The sequence below is a fragment of the Pundamilia nyererei genome, unplaced genomic scaffold, assembly GCF_000239375.1.
Source record: "Pundamilia nyererei isolate P.nyererei 1_Seehausen unplaced genomic scaffold, PunNye1.0 scaffold00069, whole genome shotgun sequence".
Classification (NCBI taxonomy): Eukaryota; Metazoa; Chordata; class Actinopteri; order Cichliformes; family Cichlidae; genus Pundamilia; species Pundamilia nyererei.
The window spans coordinates 511,904-519,704 of record NW_005187470.1 but is presented as its reverse complement, the minus strand read 5'-3'; positions in this window follow the sequence as shown (position 1 = coordinate 519,704).

The following is a 7,801-nucleotide window of genomic DNA, read 5'->3' as shown; positions in this document are numbered from 1 at the left end:
TGTGTGTGTGTGTGTGTGTGTGTCCTTGCATGTGTTTTTAAGTCTCCGTGAGACAGGACAATGCTAGGCTTGGAGAAAAGTGCCTCCTCTGAAATGTTTGAAGTGACATTAATGAGCCCTTGGTGTTGTTATCTTGAACATCCTCACTTATCTCACTGGGGGACAACCAAATTTAAATGTTGAGCTAAATTGCCTTTTATTCTCCTGTGCACTTCCTCCCACACCAATGTGCCCACACTGACGTGTTGTGCGAGTGGCACACACAAAAAATCTTAGGTATTTGTATTATTTGGGTTTAACAAAGTAGTTTTAAAAATCTACACTTCACCGAACAAGTTGCACACAATAAGGGTTCTCAAAAGAGAAAAAGACCATAATACGGGCTGTTATCTTACTTTTGCAGTATCTATACAAGTACAGAAGAAGTACGCTTTCTAACAATGTGTTACTTTTCATTTCCTTTCAGCTCAAAAAGCATTTTTCCTCAGAAAGCACCATTATAAACTATTCACAGGGCACCACCAACCGTAAACAAGGTTGCTTTTCGCTCTTTTTTTTTTTCTTGTTTCATTTGAAGTGTGCTGCTCAATGTGAAAGCAAGCCTGGACGATAGAAAGCTTTCTTGGCTTTGGCACCAGGAGGGTGGGTGCTATCTTTGTGTCCAAAATCCGGTTCTATTTTTGCTTGCAGAATGTTTTCAAGCTTTCAGTAACAACCCGATGGTTATCCGGTAAAAACTCTTTCTGTGTAAACCCTCTGAGTTTAGCACCACACAGGCCAGACACCGGTGGCAATTAAGACGTGTCACTAGGTAAGTAAACAGCGTGGGCTGTGCCACATGTCCATCCATGTAACAGCAATGGAGACACGCCATTAAAAACCAAAAATGTCAGCCTCCTGGTGCAGAAGAAGGAAATGTCATGGCCTCATCAATGTCAAGTTCGGCTTTACAGTCATGTGGGTTAGAAGTTCAATAAAATTTGCGTGATCTGGGACTTTTTGCCTTAAAACAAAGAGAATGCATCACAGACCTAAAAAGAAAATGAGGATTATATTGCTCGATCAGCCTTGAAGTAACCTGACTGCATGTGGAGAGCAGTTGTCATTGAGAAGGGTGGCATGAGATGGTGTGAGTTGACAGCAACAAAAGTGACATATTTCACAAACAGCGAAAAAACAGCAGCGTATAGTCAGCACAAAAATTTACAAGATATAATTCTGGGAAAGATTAAAATCTGCCTGCAGCTGGGCTAAAAATGGGTGTATCTTCGATCCTGTCTCGCTGTCTGTCAATAACCACTGACACTGAACAGAGTCTCGCCAGCTGCTCTGCCATCCTCTCCAGATGTGTGAACTCAAGGGTCACCACAAGCTTGTACATATCACACTGGATACTAAAAATAAACAGGAAAGGCTACTTGTACACTAGCTGCACTCCTCTCTTCGGGCTACAAGAAATACAGCAAAGTTCTTGCACATCTTTGGAATATAGCAATAAGAGTTTGCAAACATGCCAGAATCATTGCTTCTTCATGCAGCTGCCTGCATGCTTATGGAGAAATAACATGACAACTCAGTAAAGAGAATGTCCTCAAAGACAAAAAAAAAAGAAAAAAGACAAAAGGCACGATTACAAGAAAGCAGATGACGGTGATTGAGCTTTGTGAGACCTTTAATTTTGCTTTTGTTGTGAAAAGAACAATGTCCTCATCAGTTCCTGCTACTCTTCCATCACTTTTCTCAGGTTTGTGGTAGAAACTGTCTGAGAGCAAACATGCAAACTCTCCCTCAGCAGTGTTTATGACATGCAAACAACTGAAAAAAAATGACTAATATAAACTGTAATAAAAAATATGCAATACAGGCTCAAAATGAGGAAAAAATACTTATTTTTGAACTGCATGGACACGGACGTTGCATAGATTTCTATGTATGGAATAGCCTGTATATAAAAGATGGACTTGGCTTTCATGTGTCTTCAAGTGTCTTAACCCTCTGGGGTCGACGGACGCGCCGGCGCGTCAAAATCACATGACCAATTTAAGACGACACAGCTACAAGATGCAGCGACACAGAGTCTCCATTTCAAGCTGGGTCGAAAGTGCGGACTTCAAACTATATACCAGTTTTTGAATTGTGTCGATGGGCAATGTAAAACCAGAGTTATGATAAAAAAATACACGCAATGTTTTTTTCTGAACAAAACAGTGGTGTTTACAACGGTAAAAACGGCGTTTTCTACGGACAGCGCTAGCAAACATTCTCCGCTTGCGAGTGAAAAAAGAAAAAGAAAAAACACTGCTTCCCTATTGGTGTTAAAGTTTACCATGTCTGCCAATCAAAAAACTGATATGGCAACATGTGGCACTTGGTTGTTTAGGGAGAAGGGGACGTTTTAAGGAGTGACACCCGTGACGGAAAACGGGCGAGCGAAAGAGAGAGAGAGTTTTCATATGTGAGACATTAGTGACGTTTAGCGTGTTTGGAGGCTGTAGTTAGTGTGTTGTGCAGTTATTGTTTTGTTTTGTGTGTCAGTTATACTGCTGAATGTCAAAAAAGCCGTCAAAGGCAGATTCCAGTGTAAACGCTGTTCCCACGTGGAAAACAGGATTGATCCACCTCCTGCTGTCAGACCTGCAGGGTTTAGGCCTGTGGTGTTCTCCTGTCTTATACTGAACACAAACTATTTTTTTGGACTGGCACAAATAATTTGTGTGCCTTCTTATTTGATGCAGAACACCTGATTGTTCTGTAATTAGATTTAAATGGTTATATAAAAAACACCTGAGGCCTTGGCTGCATTTTTAGGTAAATAGTACCATATAACTTTGTTGTTTGCAAAATTTGTGCAAAATCTTTGGAAATGTACCATTTCTATTTGCATTTCAAGTTATGAAAATGATTCATTAGACATGTTTGTGAGTTTTACAGTAAAAAAAACTTTTTTCGACTCAGATTTTGAATTTTTTGTCTGAATCTAGATCAATTGTTCTAATATAGTTTGCCAAAATGAACAAATAACTCAAATTTCAGATATTTGAGGTCGTGCTGAAAAGAATGATACCAAACAAGGCAAGATAAACAGTTTTTAAAGGTTAAAGATAGAGGTAAAAATCAAAAGTAGTCAAAAACGGCCAATTATACCCTGGATCCAAGAGGGATAAAGAACAGATGTATGGAAGTCTTTGAGAAGATAACCCTTCAGTTCACTTCATCTAAAACATAAGATTTTCCTAATAAGATGGTTTCAAAGTTTCTTACTAAACACAGCATAATGTTCACTTTGCATATTATGGCCTCCATTAGTGTGCAGAACGACAGCAAATGAGGGTTTGCTTCACAGTGAATCCCCATTATTAACACACAAGCACGTGACACCTATAACTCTACTCTACTGCAGACTTGAGTCTTTAATAGAGGGTTGAGGGTTGCAGTCTGCCTGAGACTCCTTCATGTCTTTCCACTGTTCCATCTAACAAATATAATAAACACAAATACATTTTTAAAAAAAGAAGCTGTGGCGGTAAAATGATCTGCTTGAGGCTTCAGAATTTGGACTCTGAAAACCAGTGGGTGGTTTTGGCAACGGCCACAACATCCTTTCCATGTCCAATGCTGAGAAAGTTGGGACGCTGTGTAAAATTTGTTACATAATTGTAAATTTAAATTCAAACAGGATGCAATGTTTTGCAAATGTCATATACTCATATTTTATTCACAATAGAACATATTGAACGTATATGAAAATAAATGTACCATTTAGAGTAAAATATGAGTTCATTTTGAATTTAATGGCAGCAACACAACTAAAAGAAAGATGGGAAACGGCAACAAAGGTCTGGAAAAACGAGTCTTCCTCACAAGAAACAGCTGGAGGGACACTTTGCAACTAATTAAGTCAACTGGCAACAGGTCAGAAACATGACTGGGTGTAAAAAAAGAAAACTGAAAAAATGGGGAAATTTTTTGGAATAGTCAAAATTCATAGTTTTTTCTCAAAATTAAGAATTTCACAAACACAGATGTGACTATAAAATAGCTTTTCAGAATCACAATATGGCTAGAATTAATAATAACAATGTGCAATGTTACTTAACTTATAAGAAAGTGGTAAGCGGGATAAAAAAGCATAACGCAGGATGGAGGACGGACAGAGAGTGCATGCACAGAATCATCATGTTGCATTATAGTAGATTTGTATATATGGATGAAACCCCTCGTGCCAGTAATTCGTGGCGAGAACGTGACAACATGCAAAGCTTCCCCCGCTTCCCCCATCGTCATGCTCGATGTAAGGACTGTCCGCTGTGTCAGTGACTCAATACCAACGGCCTTGTTCCCTCATGGCCCTGACTGAGCCAGGCTAACGCGCAGGGACAGGTTGAGTCATGTGGCTGGAGACGCTCCGCTGGCGTGTTGCCTGTCTCTTCACCTCACCGCGATCTCGTGGATGCAGCCTGACAACAGGCTGCGTAAGCGCTGCGAGTGGGCCTTTCCTCAATATGACACTAGATGCCAGGGTTCAAGAACGCTGCAGCCGTTACGGTTTCTCAGGCCAGTTCTTTCTACCCGTTGGTGTCGAACTACATTTGCGCCTTTTGCAGTTAAGCAAGAGTGGAAGCAGCACTGGCTTTGTGGGTTTCCCAGATTCACTTTTTTGTCACGCTGCATTTTATCATCATCAAATCATCAGTTGATTCTTGGTATAGTTTTAAAAGGAAAATCTATTTATGATGTTTGATGTCATGTTCCAAGGATATTTATTGCTGTTTTTGGTTTCTCCTGCTTTCAGTGTTAGCCCTTCTCTCTCTGTGTGTTAATTATTTGCCTCCTGTTTTTCTTTGTGCATTTCTTTTCTCATGTCTCACTTTGGTTTTACTTCCAGGTTTTGTTCTGTTCCCTCCTTTATGAAAATCTGACTTGATTAGTTTTTTCTGCGACTGATTGTTTCCACACCTTCTTCTCACCTGACCACCAATCACCCCTTTGTATGCGCACATAATCCTTTGGCTTCTGCACTTTTATTTCTTTTGAGATTTGGTTTATTTAGCCTGCCTGAGTAGTCTGCTTTTAGCATTATTTTTCCAGAAGTCATATCACAGAGAGCTTGAAAGAAACTACAATATTTTTCCCTTGATTCATAACACCGCTAACAACAGTTTCCTTCTGCCTGGCAGCTCCGTATCCAACATCTTCTGTCCAGTATAGCCGCTACCTCTCCTCCGCACATGTCAACATCATCTCAGCCTTGCCTCTTTAACTTTGTCTCCAAACTGATCAACCTGAGCCGTCCCTTTGATACGTATTTATCTTCTCCATCCTTCACGCCTCCTGTCTTTTTATTAGTACCATTGCCTCCAAACCAAACATCATAACAGGTCTTACTACCGCCTTGTAAAGCTCGTCTCCACCCACTCCACCCTGCGCTCTCTTGCAGACTCTCTGTTGCTTTGGATGATTGACTTCAGGTACTTACACACCTCATCTCTCGCAGCTTCACTGCTACACCCGTCTCTCTCTCATTCACACGCGTATTTTGTCTTGCTTCTAAAAATATAGATGAGCATATAACAGCATCATAACAATGACTGCCAAGGATGTTACTGAACCTGTTCTTCTGAAACCTGTCAGGTATTTAGTCCAAGAAATTCATTTAGTTTTTAAATTGCTTTCAGCTTTCAGTCCCAGTTTGGTGGGGGAAGCAAACTGCTTGGTTGGGTTTATGAAAAGATAATAGTTGGGGTTAAAATAAACCTTCTCAGCAGCATTAAACATGTCCTAGATAGCCTGTCTGGTAGAAAACACTCAAGTATCTTTATTAGGCTTCTTTCAAAAATTAGTTTAGACATTCAATTAACCAGAGTTTTAGTCGAGTTTAGTGCAAAGCTGTTTCTCTTGTTTGCCTTTGCCCGAGCTGTTCTGCCTCCCCTTGCGGCAATATGCGAGGAGAATGATGAAAAACCACTCAGACAGGAGATTTCAAAATGTCGACACACTATGGTGCCATGGGCCAACTCTCTGAACACGATGGTGAGATTTAAAAGTCTTTACCCCCTGCCATTAGAAAATTATTTGCTCTGCTCCTGGAAAGGACCCACAACGCACAATAAAGCAGCAGGAAGTGCCTGGATCCATGCACTTTCACAAAGTGAATCAAAGCAACTTAAGACTTTCGCCCCGTAGCTTGACACTTTCAGAATTAAACCCAATTTATATTCACGCCACCCTTTTCCGCCTGGAGCATTCACACTCGCTGGTACAGATATAGTCTTCCCTCCACGCTCTACATCTGGCCTCTGTGTCGGAGAAAGGGACTGAGAAAAGACACACTTGGAAATCTCTGGTGAACAGCTGGCTGCCCAGTAAAGCATGTTACCCCCAACTGGATCATGACGAAGCCAAGTTTTTAAAAAATAAAGCATCCTAAAATAGACGTCGCTTCTTTGTCATGGCTCTGACTAATAGAGAACCTCAGCCTGACTAGGACACGGTCGTTGTGTTTTATCGTATGAACAAAATGCAGGTGTGAGCGTGTGCATTGTGTACTTTGCACATCCGAATGTGTGGCCATGCAGCCTTTATTTCGCTGCCCCCGCGTGCTGCAGCCTGAGTCACTTTGCATTAATTCTGCAATGGCTTGACGAAAACAAAAAGCAGACCAGTACAGGCTTTGGATGGAGCCAAGTGAGCCATGCAGGCTTGTGGGACCTCATTGCCAGGATGATGTCACCACACCTGCCTGTGGGCCTGAATTATGTGAACAGCAGCAAGGACATCACGGCTGTCCAATAGGGTCATTATTTCTTCTCCTGAAGACCTGTCACCAACGCGTTTCCTGTGGGATTTCTTTTACATGAGGAATGCCAATGTCAAAGTGTCCGGCCAAAGAAATGCGATTAAACGATGATCAATTTAAGTACAGTCAATGGGATTTATATTCATTACTACAGAGGCTTGGGCAGCAAGGATTAGTCACTCAGTTTTGTACAATCATACAAATTTTGATTGGTTAAAAAGAAATTCCTGTTTCTGGTATCACATATCTGATTTAATGTTTTGATTTGATACACATGTTGATGGTCTTCGCCACACACACACATATTTAATTCTTTATGTGTGTGTGGAAAAACCCAGCTCATGAGGAAGTTTTCAAGGCTCTCCCTGATTCTGTCATAATGATGTCATCACAGTTATCCCCCTGTCAGGCTTACAGGAAGTGTAGGGACATTTTTGATGTCACAGCTGTTTGCTTTTACATTGTTATGTCACGCCACTCAGGAACGCCTATTCTCTTGTGTTGCTTGGGCCTAATTGCTAATGAGGTGTGAATAAAGGCATGCCTGAGGCTGATTTTAAGGAGACAACACCTTTTGCCTTTATGCTCTTTTGGATACCAACGTTTTACCTTTGCTTAGTGAATAATTTAAAATAAAAACCACTTTTGAACCTAAATATTTCACAAACTACTGACCTACTGAGATTTCGCCACACAGAAGTAAGAGGAAAATGGTTGGACTGGAGAAGGACTACAGAAACATAACAATATCAGGTCCCACTCCTGTCAGCTAAGAACAAAAAACTGAGGCTACAGTTTGCACAGACTTGCTAAAATTGGACAATAGAGGGTTGGAAAAATATTGTCAGTCAGAATTTGGTGTAAACATAAAACCGAAAGCAGAGTCTAAGTGCAGGTTATTCTGAGGATTACATGTAAGGATGAGCCTCTGTTCTGGTGAAAGGTCAGAAGTGCAACGGGTGAGATGAGAGAGCATTTGAGGACGACATATACACACACACACAC